This window comes from Enhydra lutris, unplaced genomic scaffold (genome assembly GCF_002288905.1).
Source record: "Enhydra lutris kenyoni isolate GAN:26980312 unplaced genomic scaffold, ASM228890v2 scaffoldscaffold17, whole genome shotgun sequence".
NCBI lineage: Eukaryota > Metazoa > Chordata > Mammalia > Carnivora > Mustelidae > Enhydra > Enhydra lutris.
The window spans coordinates 17,829,148-17,846,329 of NW_019154101.1; the positions used below are offsets into that span (position 1 = coordinate 17,829,148).

The 17,182-nt window shown below is 37.6% G+C and overlaps 1 protein-coding gene across 1 annotated transcript in view; it reads left to right on the plus strand.

Annotated features, from left to right (window-relative positions):
* Window positions 1-17,182, plus strand: part of LOC111147677 (clavesin 2) — a 66,115-nt gene that overhangs the window by 31,095 nt on the left and 17,838 nt on the right. The gene's annotated exons all lie outside the window — the stretch shown is intronic.

Sequence of the window (17,182 nt, forward strand, 5' to 3'; positions counted from 1 at the left end):
TGTCTAATTGCTTTCTAGTTTTGCTGGAGGGCTGTCATTCTGGATCATTTTTCACTAGACTCATGGTTTAAATCCCCACCATTTCTTGATGAATATCCCTATCCTGCCACCCCTGGTTTTCACACTTATATTGCTTCTGTTTTATTCATTAGACTTTTATCTCCTCCTATTTTAAAAATGCTTTGAAATAATATATGCCATGATAGTTTTTTCTCCACCTCTCTCACTATTTACAGTTCTCATTTCCTTTTAAAAATACTCACCTTCCATCACTTTCAGTGACGTCTCAGGAGTAAGGGAGACACACACACATATATATATACATATGCTTGGTCATTTTAAATCGGAAAATTCTCATCTACTTTTTTTTTTCAAAGATTTTGTTTTTAAATAATCTCTACACCCAACATGGGGCTCAAACCCACAACTCCAAGATCAAGAGTCACATGCTCCACTGACTGAGCCAGCTAGGTAACTCAGTACTCATCTACTTTTAAATAATTTTATGTGTCCTTGTAAGCCACGGAAATTCTCCCTGGTAAAAGAGAGTGCAAAACTTTTATTTCAACTGAGTGACAAAATCCACAGGTGGCAGGGATGGTGTCTTAATATCACTAAGGGAATGCCAAAAAATGGGGTTTAACACGTTATCTCATCAATAAAACTTGATTTTCTTCTTTGCCTCAACTAAGAACATGAAAAAGGTGGATGTTGGTTATAGAGTGATTAAAGCCCTGTCACTACTGTAAGAGTACGTGCCGTATTTTCTTAGGATGATAGTTAGTGCTAGTTTAATATGTAAATTTTGATCTCTTTTGCACTTACTAATGAATAAAAACTTACAGCGGAGTGGACTAAAAAGAATTTGAAACTGTGGTACAGTCCATGCTCACCTTGAGCAGTAATAGCTTGTTTAGAGCTTTATTCCTCCGAATCTTTAAGCTTCTTGTTCCCATTTCTCCCAGTTAAAAATGGTGCAGTGACAGTCTGATCCAAGAGACTATGGGCATCTGTAAATCATAAACATTGAAAGTTTATTTGTTGTCTCTTGTTTCTTTATCTTGTGAGATTTTTTTTTTTAAGATTTTATTTATTTATTTGAAAGAATGAGAGAGCACAAGCCTGGCAGGGGGTGGGAGGCAGGCAGAGGGAGACGGAGAAGCAGGCTCATCGCTGAGCTGGGAGCCTTATGTAGGGCTCGATCTTAGGATCCTGAGATCATGACCAGAGCTGAAGGTAGACGCTTTACTGACTGAGTCACTCAGGCACTCTGATGTGAGACTTTTTAAAATTAATTATTCCTTAAAGCTGTGTTTTTTCCTACTAATTTTTTTCAATCTTTGGTTGTATAACTTTGACTTAAGACTGTGGTTTATCTTTTTTGTGTTGGCATATTAACCTTTTAAAAAAATTTTAAGATCTATTTATTGAGAGAGAGAGAGAGCATACACACACAAGTGGGGGGGAGGGGCAAGGGAGAGGAATATGATCTTAAGCAGACTCCCCGCTGAGCACAGAACCTAATATGGGGCTAGATCCCAGGACCCTGAGATCATGACCTGAGATGAAATCAAGAGTTAGACACTTAACTAACTGAGCCACCCAGGTTCCCCTCTTTTTTTGTTTTAAAGGAAACATTTCAAACTAAAATTATTTGGCTCATGAAATTCAAAGATTTAAAATAACAAGCTAATTTTTTAGCATTTTCTGGGTAAGGCATTGTTTCCTTAAAAATCCACTTTTATTTAACGTTAAGAGAAGGAGATAAGGTTATATTTAGAAAATATTTTAAATTTACAAAACTGATGTCATCTAAATAGGCTCTGTGGATTGTACCAATATCAAATTCCTGGATTTGATGGCATATTCCAGTAAATCATTCTATTGAGGTAGGCTGGGTAGGGGTGCATGGGATCTCCCTGTTCAGTTTTGCAACTTCCTCTGAGTCTATAAATATTTCAAAATTTAAAAAAAAATAGTGAATACATAGATACGGATACCTTCTGAATGGTGAAAAAAGTGACCTATTACAGAGTCTGGGTCCTACGACCTGCATTGTGCCAATATATAGTAGAAACGGTAAATAATTGTCGAATGAGAATGAAGAGATAATGTCTATCATCTCTTTTGATGAACACCATAGGATAATATTTAGAAAAGCATTTTTTATTTTGAATCATTAAAAGAAGTTGGATTGTTTTTTGCTGTTTCATATTGACTTTGATTATATCTATATGACAGAAAGAATATTAGAGATAAAAGTACAAGTCTTCAAAGTAAAATCCTCTGTTAACATTTATATGTAAAAGAATGTTTTGATGGCTTTACCTAAATTTGGGGATTATTTCTTCAGAGTTACTACATGAATCTTCAAATGGAACTTTCCTTTGGGGACACACACACACACACACACGCACACACACACGCACATGAACATGAATACAGATAAGACCTGTATTGAAGGAATGGGAAGCAGATGATAGGAGAAAAGGATTATCATCAAGGTTTGATCTAATGGCAAACTATATAGATGGGATTGGGAGAGTATTGAAGATAAAGATTTTGGAGAAAAGAAGTAACTGTGTTTTATCTAGAGAATTTCTAGAATCCACCTAAACTGTAACTCACAGGTGAGCCGTGGTCTATTTTAAAAAGTAGAGTGACTTTTTAAAAAGTTATATAAATCAATATAGCAGCCTAAATATGTCACATACTTCGATGTCTAAAATGACACGCATTGCCCTAGTCAGATTCACATGTTATATAAAGCAGATATTTACCAACTTTGTCACTAGTTCAGAATTATTGTGTTCACTTGGGTTTCAAGGGTGGGTGAAGGCAAGGAATGTAATCTCTTGCTTACACTCATGAACTGCAAGAAGAGGTCAAAGCCAAGGAGCTCTCCTGACCACACAAGTACACATCCACACACAGCAATAGCTGGAAACATTTCTTTATCCAGAAAAATCTGTGTTTCCTTGAGATCTTATGCAACTTTATGGAGCTGGGCTGGAAATTCTGTTTTTGTTTTTGTTTTTTTAATTTTGTAATTGTTTTTTTAATTTGTTTTTTTAATTTTAAATTTAAAATTTAATTAAATTTAAAAAAAATTTTTTTTAATTTTTTAATTTGTTTTTTTATTCATATGCCATTACTGAGATTATGGAAAGAAAGATTGCAGATGTGTGTGATTGTTCTGATGTGAATACTTGATCATATAGAGATGCTCTCACATCTTGTTTATACAAATTGGCAGACCAAGGACTAACATGAACTCTCTAATTACATTGCAAGTTTCCAGAAAGAATGGAGACCTTAAGTGCTCGGTACTGCTATGGGGAGACAGTAAAGCAAATCGTTGACATTGCTATTCCAGTGAGGTGCACCATGGGTCAAAGACTTGTTGAGTATTTCTTCCTAAGGTACTTTATTTATAGAAGACTTTACAATAATGGGAAGGAAAACTTCTAAGGAATAGCTCTGGAGGATTATTATTTGCCAATAAAGTAACAAGGGATAAAGCAAAAGCAAAAAATCTTTTGGAGGCCACATGAATTTCCAGGTGGCTGAATTAGAATATTCTCAAATCAACCAAAATTGGTACTTATCCATAGAATTTTGTGATCAACACAAGAAGAGCAAAGTGAAAACTTTGAGGCATTGACTTAAAAGTTGTTTTTGTAGTTAGAGATACACTCACTAAGTATTTTTGAATTTCGTAGAAGGGATAGTGATCCTAATCTGAACCCTCCCTTCCTTCCTGTTGTAAAACTAACAAGTAATAGAAGGTAAATATTCCAAGATTAGCTGAACTGAGGCATCATTTTCCTTACCCCCAGCCTTGCAGGAGTGTTCAGAGACTGAAGGGGAATTCCTCATTAGCAGTCATGCAGAGGGGGACTGCCTACACTGTGCGTGAGCCCTAGTCGTGCTATTTTCCATGTGTGCTTCTTTGAAGGACACGTGCCTGAAACATCTTTAGACTCTCTCAAGCTGTCTTCATAATCCACTGCCTCACAACCCATATGGACATGACACAGTCTTGGAAGGCAGTAGTAGAGCTAAAAGTGTTCTGGCAAATGATTGGAAAACATCGTTCTGGCTTCAGTGACCTCTTCTCTCCAACTCCTTACTCAAGCCAGCTCCATGATATTGGTCAGGAACTTAAATTAGGGAGAAAATGTGTATTATTATTGTTTTAATAGTATACAGATTACTGTAGCCTTTCAATGTAGTCATAAATCTTAATTTTTTTGCTCTGTTTCTGCTTTCTATATCTTTACTTCAGTGTGAGCTATCCAAGCTTTTGGATATCTTCACATGGATTACTAATACTGAAATCTCAATATATCAGACTTCCTCTTAAATCTTTTCCTTTTCTTATATCAGTTTCTAGTACAATTAGTGGTGAACTTAAACCACGATTAAAAAGTAGCAACCTACTCAGCCATTCTGTGGTAGGTCCCCTCTGCATCCAACCTTTTGTTATGCTGTATCTTCCCCATATTTTTAACATGTGTAACTTATTTTCCTTTTATGGTTTCAGACCTTGATAGGACTCAAATTCAGGCTCTAGTTACATGTATAGTGCTAATAGATTTGACTGCGTGTCTCCATCTTCTTGTAATCAGGTAAAGTAGGACATTTTTGCAAGTGTTCCTCAAACAAACTGGGCAAGTCAAGGCATCAAGTCATCATTTTCTATTTCAAGAATTATGCATCAGAAACACCCATAACCCTTATTCCATCCTTATCTCTAACTGTTCCCTAGTCTAACTCCAGCCCTCCCATCCCTAACCTTCACCACCTCATCCCTGCTGCCTCGTCGTGGATAGCCATGACAAAAGACCTGGAAGATGGTGGCTCATACCTTACTTGGTCATTTTTAAAAAATTAAACTAAAATTCTAACTGGATTTTTTTTTTTTTTTTTTTTAGTTTTTAACCTGAGATAAAATATCTCTACATTAGAGTAGTTGTACTAAAACATAAATATAAAATGTCAGATTTCTATGGCAAACTACACACCCATGCTACACTAATGTTTCAACAATGCAACTACAATAGACAACTCTCTTCTCAAGAATGCCCAATATAACCCTTTGGCAAGATAACTTGGATGGTTCAGGTAGACTCCACAACTGTCTTCTTAGCCATGCTGCCAACATTTCCTCACATTTACCCTCAACTCTTGACAAATACTCCCGGCAACTGTATCTTAAAGGTGGCCCTGTCTACCCATCTCTGGTCCTACTGCTCCTTCTCCCCAGGACACTCTTCATTGCTCCATTGCCTCATCCATAACTACCAGATTTTCACTGATAACCCAAAGTCTATTCCATAGTCTACTTTTGGGAGTACTTTCATCATGATTCTTATTTTTCTCTTCGGTCTCTGGCATCGTTTCTTTCCTTCAAACCTAACCACACCTTGTGGAAATTATTTTTTCTTGATTTATGTTACTTACTCTCTTTCCCAGTAGCACATAAATTCCTTCAAGGTAAGACCTCTGCTTCATTCACATCCCCTTTACATTTCCCAGGCTAGAATAATGCTCAGTAAATATTTGCTAAGTTTAATAGATACTTAGAGGGCTATTTTGTGGTATTTATGTTGATTTTTTAAAGCATATGATGTTTTTACCATTAGACATATTTACAAGTTTGTGAGAATGTGTGTGCATGTTCTTGTGTGGTACATGGTCATATAAGAACATTTGAAAAATATAAAATATACAAAGCATAAAATAAAAGTCATCTATTATTCAATTACACAGGATTAACCAGGTGAGTATTTTGATATGTTTCTAAATCTTAAATATTCCTTTTTAAAATAAGTGAATGTTTTTTCCTGATTTATTGACTTAATATCATATTTTGATTATTTTTTGTCATTAAGAATTCTTTGAAAATACCATTTTAGTTGCTCTTGAACATTATATATTATAAACACATTATTCATTTATTCACTGTTTTGTTAAAGTAACTTTAAATTGATCCCAAGTTTTCCTCATTACAAAATATGTATAAAACACTGTTATACATAAAATTTTACTCTAATTAACGATGATTTCCTCGGAACTGGTTTCTAGAACTGGCATTAGGGGACAAAAGCAGTATATTTTGAGGTTTCTTCCAGGAATGTTTTACCAATTTATATTCCCTCAACAGAATCTGACGGCTCCTGTCTTGCCAAACCCTTGCAGCATTGAGTTTCATCATTAAAAACAATCTGGTCTAGTTTCACATGCCTGATGTAGGCAGGAGTGTCCTGAAATATCCACTTAAGGATTTCTGCCTAATTCTTTTTATAATTTGCTCTTCTCAATTCCTCCAGCCCGACGTTCTGTGGCTTAACTCGCCTTTGGCAATTTTGAATATGAGATTGTCAGCACTTCTGAATGTGTGTTACTGAGGTAGTTTAGAAGTCTAGTGAGAGACCTAATCCATTATTGATACACTGGCTGGGGTAATAGTAAGATTGTCTGCAGTTGACTTACAGATTGGAGCTTGAGGCCTCAAGATACAGGTCACAGAAAATTACTACATATTCTATTTTGATTAGAAGTGGCACAATTTTTTGTTACCCTTGTTATGCACTCATTTTTAATAGAAGAACCTGACTTGGGAACATGACGATGTAAACAATTTTATAAGTTGGTAATTTTTACTTTGGGTTCTCTCCTGCTGTTATACTTGACTGAAATTGTTATTTCATGGATGGTGAAGAGGTGTGAGAATGGCCTTGTATCGTGTTCTGCAGGCCTTGTGTTAATTGTCTTGCCTCCTGTGTGTACCAGGCACACACCAGCAGCAACTAATTTAAGTAAGCCTTGTGTCTTCATGTTAAGGCTCTGTGGCCGTGATTTGCTTCAATCTGTTATCAACCTTCTCTGACAGAAAAAGTAGCTGGGGGGGTGCCTGGGTGGCTCAGTGGGTTAAAGCCTCTGCCTTTGGCTCGGGTCATGATCTCGGCGTTCTGGGATTGAGCCCCGCATCGGGCTCTCTGCTCGGCAGAGACCCTGCTTCCCCCTCCCTCTCTCTCTCTGTCTGCCTCTCTGTCTACTTGTAATCTCTGTCAAATGAATAAATAAAAAATATAAAAAAAAAAAAAAAAAAGAAAAAGTAGTTGGGGAGAACACCATACTTATTTTGCTCACAAAAGAAAGATCTTCCTGCCTGTTATGTGATGACTAAACATGTTCCAATTAGTTTTCCGGGTTGGTTTTACTTTAAGAAATAGTTTCAGCTAGGAAGAGCTCTTTTGAGAAGGAACATTTTATATAATATCCCGCTAAGCTGCGTCAACACTCAGACATTCCTCTCTCCACGCAGAGTTGATGCCATTGAATCACCAGTGTAATTTAAGAGGTTTATTTTTTATTTTTTATTTTTTTTATTTTTTTTTAAAGATTTTATTTATTTATTTGACAGAGAGATCACAAGCAGGCAGAGAGGCAGGCAGAGAGAGAGGAGGAAGCAGGCTCCCCTAAAGAGCAGAGAGCCCAATGCGGGGCTCGATCCCAGGACTCTGAGATCATGACCTGAGCCGAAGGCAGCGGCTTAACCCACTGAGCCGCCCAGGCGCCCCTAATTTAAGAGTTTTATCCAGGTGTAGGGATTTCTCTAAACTAATAAACCAGCATTTGTATTCCAAGGACCCTTGCCGGGTGAGGAGGGTCGTGTTTAAAGCAAAGTTACCCAGCACCAACTGATTAATGGTGGGCACAGGAAAAAAAAATATAATGATTTGTCTAGAATTGGAATATACTAGAGACTTTGAGATAGATTAGTCAGTTCTAGCCCACAGACTGCAGAGTCCCTGACCATATAGTCATAGGGGACTCTAGGAGGCTTTCTCTCTATAATATCCCTCTGTTGTATTTAGTAATTCTGTGTTTGTGGCAGGGATTCTTTTGTTGACAGGAATGCATTTATCTTATGAGTAAGTAGATTCATCACTGGAACCTAGAAGCCAAGTGTATGGATTACTTCAATACAAGTGTTCAAAACTAGCAGGAAAAGGAAAAAAAATGGAATAATTTTTTTTTCCTGTGGCATCCGTGTATAACAAGTTATTATGCTGCTATTTACAATATATTTACATGTTATTTACAAGTGATTGTTATGTTTACTTATTTTTTACAAACGACAAATTACTGGTCAAAAAGGAATTGGGGTTATTCTTTGTAGATTTAAACAAACCAACTATACTGTTATTTAAGATTTTATTTTTAAAGATTTTATTTATTTGTCAGAGAGAGAGAGAGTGAGCACAGGCAGACAGAATGGCAGGCAGAGGCGGAGGGAGAAGCAGACTCCCTGCTTAGCAAGGAGCCCGATGTGGGACTCGATCCCAGGACGCCGGGATCATGACCTGAGCAGAAGGCAGCTGCTTAACTAACTGAGCCACCCAGGCGTCCCTTATTTAAGATTTTTAAAACAAAATTAAAAATTTAGAAATTATGGTCTATACTAAGATTATAGCAATGATAGGAAGATCACAAAACACTCATTTTCACTTGAGCAGATGATAATCATGTGCTGTCTTGGATGAGGAAAGGGTAACTCCTTGCTTTTCTTTGGGTCTGTGGCTTTTTAAACTGGAGAACCCCTTGACCACCACTGTGTCCTGAGTGACCTGAGAAGATTCCTCCTAGTCTTATTGAGTGAAAGTTAAGAGTCTCTTAGTCCAAACAATAAATTCTGATTGTAGAATCATGAAAACAATGTAATAAAATCCTTGTATTCAAAATGTTGGTGTGAGACCTGAGCTTCCCACAGCATATATCCACTCACAATTAAAGGTCATGATTATTTAACACCTTAGAATCCTATGGCAGGTTTCCTAGTAATTTGCATTGAGAACGTACAGGCCTTTGATAAGTCCCTCTATGCTTTCTTTCATGCACCCTATAAAGGAGACTATCAGGCAACTTCATTGTACATGGGCATCATTTCTCATTAACTTAAAAATGAAACCAGAGGACACCCTCAGACAAAACTGAAAAAGAGCAAATCTAGCACATCTTTATAAAGGGAACTGAATTTCATAAAAGGACAATGACAGAGCAAAAAAGAATTATTAGGAGTCACAGTGTCATGAAGCCTTCATTAGCTAAATATTGATGTATATAGGAGGATGGAGGGAAATGGCTACTTTTTAAATAGAAATGTCAGAAATGATATATATTTGCCTTTGGGTAGAACACACTCTGTTGACCACCCCTAAGAGAAATACATGTTGACGCATTTATATTCACGATAGACAATTTAAACAATAGCTGACATTTTGCCAAAGGTCTTAGAACAAAAAGATATTGTAAAGTATGTCATGCAAATCTAGGGATATTAATTTTAAATTTAAAAATTTAATCTAAAAAGTTATCTATATTTTAGTACATATTTAGATTAGGATTTTAACATTTGGGAGGGCAAAATCATTTCAAAATATATTCATATCTTAAAAATTTTAAGATATGGTATGATTAAGATTTGATATATGATATATGATATTTTAATTCTAAAAAGAATTTTTACCTAGAATGCTACATATTAATGGGAAATTAATGTATACTGTTAGTTACTTTTTAAAATGATCTGTCATGATTAATCCATGTTTCTTAAAACCCTTATTAAAATTAAGATGTAGTTTTCTGAGGAATCATTACAATTTAAGTCTGTAATTTATGTGCATTTTGTTTCAGAGATTGCTCATCAAATAGGAAATCTCGCTAAGTGCTTATTTTAAAATACAATGTGATATATCTTTGAAGGCTGACTTGTTTCCTCTAATAAGAATTGATTACTCATTTTTTTACCATTTAATTATTTTTTCTCTTTTCTCAAACTCCCACGTGTTAAGTAAACCTAGAAAATGTTAATAATTATTGTTTCTCTACATATCAGAGCAGTTACCTCTTTTGGTTAAATTTTGTTTCTACACAATTCTTTGCATCTAACCCAGTTCCTTTACTATCTGCTTACCTGGATAGCATGAAGTTTTACCAGGCAGTTAGAAGTTAGGAGGTTGGAGGTGAGGCACCCTCCTGCATTTGTACAATCCCAGTTTAAAACTTAGCTCTGTGGGCACCTGCGTGGTTTGGGCAGTTAAGCATCTGCCTTGAACTCAGGTCATGATCCCAGGGTCCTGGAATCAAGCCCCACATTGGGTTTCTTGCTCAGCAGAGAGCCTGCTTCTTCCTCTCCCTCTGCAGGCTGCTGCTCCCCCTGCTTGTGCTCTGTCTCTGTCAAATTAAATAAATAAAATCTTGAAGGGGGAAAAAAAAAAAAAACCCTTAGCTGTGTACCACGTCAAGAGCCTTTGTTTTCAAACTGTTATTTGCCTCCATTTACATACAGCTTGTTACCAGTTATGAGGCAGGCATAGAAAAAGACATTCCAATTAGCTGGTCATTAAATAGTTTCCTGGCTGTTCTCTCTCAATTTGGCAAAATATACTAGTTAGAATATTTTGGTAAAAATCCTTGTTTCCCTCATGAAAGCAATGAAATGACTTGCCTAGGTCTGCCTGCCCAATATTAATGAGGCTACAAATATGGAGTTGCAGCTATAGCTCCATTCTCTTTAGGGCCAGATACTGTACAGAATACTAGAGGTGGGAAATGGAAGCAGACCTTTGGAACTAGGACAAACATGATTTCCTTCAGGAATCTTGATCTTTAAGAAAATAGGTAGGATGGATATACAAATAGCTTACCCAACATTCTAAAAGATAGATATGAGTATACAAATGCTATTATGCCCAAAAGTCATATTTAGGAAAATATGGTGTGGTTAGTATGTCAAGGCACATCAGTTTTTTTCTTTTTTTCCTTGCCTTGCCCCCCCTTCCTTCCTTTATTCCTTCCTTCCTTCCTTCTTTCCATGTGCTCATTTTCTTTATTAGATTAGCTAAGAGAATCTTTATTAAAATTTTCTGAATTCTCTATTAACAGAACTCTTAATTGAGACTTTTCTACAACTATCCAGAATGTTAAACCTGTATTCTTCACATTGGCAAACTTTCACTGTGTACTCTTCCATTTCCACTCTATTCTCTTCAATATTCCGGGCTGCATTTTAGATCTGTCCTTCCCAGAGATGCCTTCCTCATCTTCCCCCTTTTCCTAACACTTCTCTGTAAAGCAGACCAATCTTAAGTTTCAACATATCTGAAGGATATTGCACTAATATTGGTGCAATCTAAGGAGCTAGTAGTACCGGCTGCTGTAATAGTCACCTTCCACTTTCTATGCCTAGGCATACTTTTAGAAAGTGTGATATTATTATATATGTTTTATACCTATGAAGCAATGTAAAAATTATTCTCATAATTCCAGACTTTTACATAGAATTTCATGTCATCTATATAAAGCTTAACTGAAAAAAATTAGAAGCATACCTTAAGATTGCTTTTGTCTCTGGTTGGTAAGGTTATGAGTAACTTTTTTTTTAATACTTTATTTGATATTCAGAATGTCTATAATAATTATGTCCAATATCTATACTAAAATCAGCATAAAAGAATAGTGCAATATTTTTAATTTTAGTATAATTTTAGGTATAGAATTATGGAATTAAAAGTGTAATTTCTAGGTGTTATATGCTATGATTTATCATTATATGCACTTTGGCATCGTGCATATAATAGTTGAAATTATATGCTTCAAAAAAGTGCAGTAAAGGTAGAAAAGAAAAACAAACATTTAAAAAAAAATTAATGGGGATGCCAGTTTGGTGCAGTCCCTTAAGCATCTGACTCTTGGTTTTGGCTAAGGTTGTGATCTCGGGGTCATGATATTATGCCCCGCATTGAATTCTGAGCTCAGTGGGGAGTCTGCCTGGGACTCTCTCTCCCTCTCCCTCTGTAACCACCCTAAAATCAATCAGTCAATCAATCTATCTATCTTTAAAAAGGCTAATGAGTTTAATTTTGAATGAGTGAGTTCCACATACAATTTTTGCCTATGTTTACACTGAGGTCAGTTCTTAACAATCTTGATCATTTCAGGAACTCTAGACAGTCTTGTGAAACAAGACCAAAGTTGTATTTTTTTTTATTTTTTTTTAAGATTTTATTTATTTATTTGACAGACAGAGATCACAAGTAGGCAGAGAGGCAGGCAGAGAGAGAGGAGGAGGAAGCAGGCTCCCTGCTGAGCAGAGAGCCGGATATAGGGATCCATCCCAGGACCCTGGGATCACGACCCGAGCCGAAAGCAGAGGCTTTAACCCACTGAGCCACCCGGGTGCCCCCAATGTTGTATTTTTAATTCTCATAAAAAAACCTTCATTTTGCTCATTTATGGCTGCAAACTGTACTTTGATTGTACCAGAAATTATATTGATTTATATTGTTCTCAAATCTTACAATTTACTTGTAATAGTATTTTACAATTTTTTTTGTATTTCATCAAAATCAATTAAAGAATTTAATAATATATTAACAATTCATTCTCCAGTTTTTCTTCTTGGATAGCTAGATATCTGCGGCAAACATATTTTTGCTAAAAATACATCAATAACTTACCTATGTACATTTGATACAGATACATATATTTACCTCTCTATAGAGTGCCCACAGTGCCAGTATCTATAGTGTCTATACAGTTTATATGCCAATGAGAAGAAAGTAGAGGCTTTGCTTTGACTGATATCATTTTGTAATCGTTGGCAATAGCAATCAACTTTTAAGGAAACTCACGTATTATGTGAAGGAAATGCTTCCAAATCTGTCTTCTCCCAAAGAAAGATGTTTACTTGAGTGTATGGTCAACAGAGGCTTGGAGAGATGTTGAATTCCACTAGAGCTTTGGCAGGCCAAGTTTCCATTAACTCAGTGTTCAGTCAAGAAAATCTGTACATCCAGCAGAAAGTATACCACTCAAGAAGAAAATGAACGGAAGCAGGTGAATTGCCAGAAGTTTTTAGTAGGTAGAAATTCTGTTAACTTTCTTCCACCCATCTTGGCTGTACTCTCACTAATTACAAGGTGCTTCTTACTTCATAATCTCCAATGAAGAATATTGTGGCCAGCAGAGTCACTGATCAGCGTATTGTATGTTGTATTCTATTCTATTCTATCAAGTTTTCATTTATTTGAGAAGGAGAAAGGAGACAGAGAGAGGGGGAGTCACAGGAGCAGGGGGGAGGGCAGAGGAAGAGGGAGAAGCAGATTCCTTACTCAGCAGGGGGGCCTGATGAGGGACTTGATCCCAGGACCCTGAGATGACGACCTAAGTCAAAGGCAGATGCTTATTTGACTGAGCCACACAGGCACCCCTGTAAGCTGTTATTTTAATTATTATTTTGTACTATGTAGTGTTTTAGGACCAAACAACATCTCATTAAACCATTATAAAATTACTTCCATGGTTGTTTCTATGTGTGTAGTGAAAACTGATATTTAATACGGTAGCCCAGTATTTGGAGGTATGCTTAATGATTAACTGCTATGGTTGGCCATTAACAGTCCTAATAAATGTTTCCATTTTGCAGATAAGGAAATTGTGGCTCAGCTTACTTAAATATTTTACTTAAGTGGTAAATACCAGAATCTATTCTATTCAAAAAACATTCATCTAGCTCTGCTCTGGGATACACACACACACACACACACACACACACACACGCTGAAGTTTTTAAAATGTTAGGAATGTAAAAATGAATCACACATGGTCTGGATCTGAGTTCAGTGCACAAAACAGAAATCTCTCTGGATAGTTCAATGACAAATGGATTTACATTGGAAACATGGGAGGAATTACATTGTCACTAGGGGACTGTGTCTGCTTTCTTCATTCTGAGGTCCCAACCCTGCAGATGTGACTTCGAGGTCAAGAAACTGCTGTCTCCACCCTCTCACTACTGCCATCCCAGCAGCCTCTGACCTAGTGATACCTAGATAGTGGAGGGTAGTATCCACATACTGCCATGAACAGTTGTCCCACTGGAGTTTGCATAGCAGCTGCCACTGCAGCAAAAAAAAAAAAAAATATGCCTGTTGCCTCCACTTGGTCCTTTAAATCTTGCTCACATGCTTCTAATTGACAGAACTCTCTTATTTAGAAGCCCAGCTGTCAGATTCTTTTGTTTTCACCTTCCATCCCCTGCCCTATTGGTTGGGGCATGAAGTAGGTAGAGATGGATGCAGGCCCAGCACCAACAGACCATATAAAACACACAATCAAGCACTTGAAGAGCTCCCAGTTTAATAGTTGAGGTGGACAAATGAAGAGACAATTTCAGGGTCATATGGGCAAGTGCAGTGAGAGACTTGAGGCACTGTGCTCATGATGGCAGAGATGGGCTTTCAAGGGAGAACGGGGCATGGAAAAGTGAGAGAAGGGATTGAAAAGAGCTTCCTGGAGATGCTGTCACCTGGAGTAGGTCTTAAAAGATCAACTTTAGAAGACAACAGGGAAAGGGAGGGAAAGACATGCCAGGCACATGGGAGAGAACAGTCAACAAGCTATAAAACCATACATGAACATTAACAGATGTGACAAGGGTACAGGGAAGTGATGTGCCAAGCAGGGGAGAGGACACAGTGGATTTGGGGCTTTACTGTGATCATGAGGGTGAATGTGAAAATATGAAGCTACACAGAGCTAAGGATATAAATGTTGCAGGGCTTGGGGCATGATTACAGGTGAGAAGATCAGACTTCTGGTTTCCAGTTCTGCTTGTAGGAAGCATGGAAGATGCTACTTTGTCCTAACAACGAACAGCTGGACAGACTGAAAGATCAATAACTCTTCTTAGATTCATAGAGAAGTGAGGTAGCACCTCTGTCACCAAGACTGGAGGGACACACAGGTGAACGCAGGGAGTCTTGGCTTACTGGAGCAGAGACTCATCAGGGGAAACAGATCTTGGTGGGAACTAATGCTAGGACAGGACATCGTGAATGTTAAATGACAAATTGCTGGAGGCTTGTTGGGAATGGGGCTGAGAGTTAAAAATTCCAGGGGGCCCAGTCATAGAGGGCCCTCCACACTTTTCTGAGATTTACTTCCAGGAGCTGGACCAGGTTTTCAGTAAATATTAGGAAAAAATCCCCTTGTGCTTCTGTCAGAGGGAAAGGAAAAGAAACCATTTCAAAATATGTCAGAGCACTCTGTTGTTGTTGTTGTTTTTCTCCAAGTTTTTATTTAAAATTCCACTTAGTGCACATACAGTGTATTATGAGTTTCACATATAGAATTCAGTAATTCAACACTTACATACAACACTTGGTGCTCATCACAAGTGCCCTCCTCTGATCTTAACAGGGTCTGCCCTCAGGAGAAAGTTAACCAGAGCCTAATTTGCGGGGGTATTGTTAGAAACTGGCCTGGGGGTAGGAAGGTACCCAATTCTAGCCTTCCACATAGGAAAAGAGAAATACCCAACTCTAGGCTACCTGCCCCACCTAAGGGAAGAGAAAAAACTGAGAAACTCTTGGGAGTTCACAGTCCAGAGGCACTGACTCACTAGCAGACTAAGACCTCATCACAGGACTGTGGAACACTTCCCTCCCACCACGCCTCACCAACACATTACAGTTGGCTGACTTAACAGCAGTTCCTTTTATCTGGTACATCATGTCTGGCTATCAAGAAGCAAATTATAAAGCATACTAGAAAAAATAAAAAAACACAACTTGAAGAGACAGAGCAAGCATCAGAACCAGACACGGCAGGAATGTTGGAATTATCAGACTAGGGACTTTAAACAACTTTGATTGATAGGCTAAATGCTCTAATGGGTAAAGTAGACAACATTCAAAAACAGATGGACAGTATAAGCAGAGAGATGGAAAGTCTAAGAAGAAAAAATATCTAGAGATCAGAAACACTGTAACAGAAATGACGCCTTTGGTGGACTTATTAGTAGACTGGGCTTGACTAAAGAAAGAATTTCTAAGCTTAAGAATATATCAATAAAAACCTCCAAAACTGAAAAAAAGAAAGAACACTGAACAAAAAAGCTGGAACAGAGTATCCAAGGACCTCGATGGCTACAGAAGGCATAATGTGAGAGTCATTATAGTACCACAAGGAGACGAGAAAGGAAGGAAAGATGGGCAATCACGGTGAGAAGGAGGGAATCAAGGGTTATATTGTCCTTGTTTTGGACTTCGATGCCTGAGAGGTGGCCCCGAATCCGAATTTTAACCTAGATGAATTTCACTGCAAAGTCAGGGGTTTCCTTTCTCTTTTGTCCTCTCTCAACTGTTTTTGGTGCTGATCACGTCCTTCCTTAAGTAAAGATATACCCAAGAAAGCCCATGAACTCATATGTAAGTTTTGTGTGTATGTGTGCATGTTCATTTTTCGATAACGGTGCACGAGCTCCACGCGATTGTCGGTTTAAAAATACTGAGCTAAGACATTTACCTTCACAACTTGATAGCTGATGTTTATTCACTTTTGTTCTAGAGATTAAATGCCCATTCAGGAGAGCGTATTTTAAAAGCATTCCAAGTAGTTCTGCTTCAGGTAGTGCAGTAGGTTAAAAATTCTTGAAGATCTTCCTGCCATGAAACACAGAGGTGTTAGATAAATCACAACAAAAATATTTTCACATCCTTTGCTAAACTCTAGGGAGCATGAGAGAAGTCACCACCCCTCACCCGCCCCTGAACTGTGAGGCAAGAACACTAGTCTTCTGGAAAAACAAAACAAAACAAAAACCAGGAGAATTAAGTGAAGCCAGGTGGCTCTGGAGGCAAGTGTTGACTGCGGGAACCTGCCGCTTTCGAGGGTAATGATTGCCTAAGGCCTGGGGTGGGCAGAAGCCAAGATAAGGCTTGCCTCAGCTGAGACTAAGGGCAAATGGGGACTAAATGTGAGACTCTGCATTCCTCCAGGGAAGATTTGTGCTAGGAAAATCCCTGCTGGCTAGGAAACCTTTAAATAAACCTCTCCTTCTCTCCCATAAGTGGGTAGAAAAATAATAGTAATAATAATATTGGTAATTAATAATAATATTGGTATTAATAATAATAATAGTCTCCTCTGATAATCTGAGACCATAATTTTCTCATGTGAGTTTGAGATTTGAATATGCACTGTACTATCAGAGGAATCCCAAAATGGGAAATTACATTAAAGCCAAACCAGATTGATAGCTGGTAGGAGTAGGAGTAGGAGCTAGTAGGAGCTGATACAGACCTTATCTGGAGCAAGGCATCTTCAA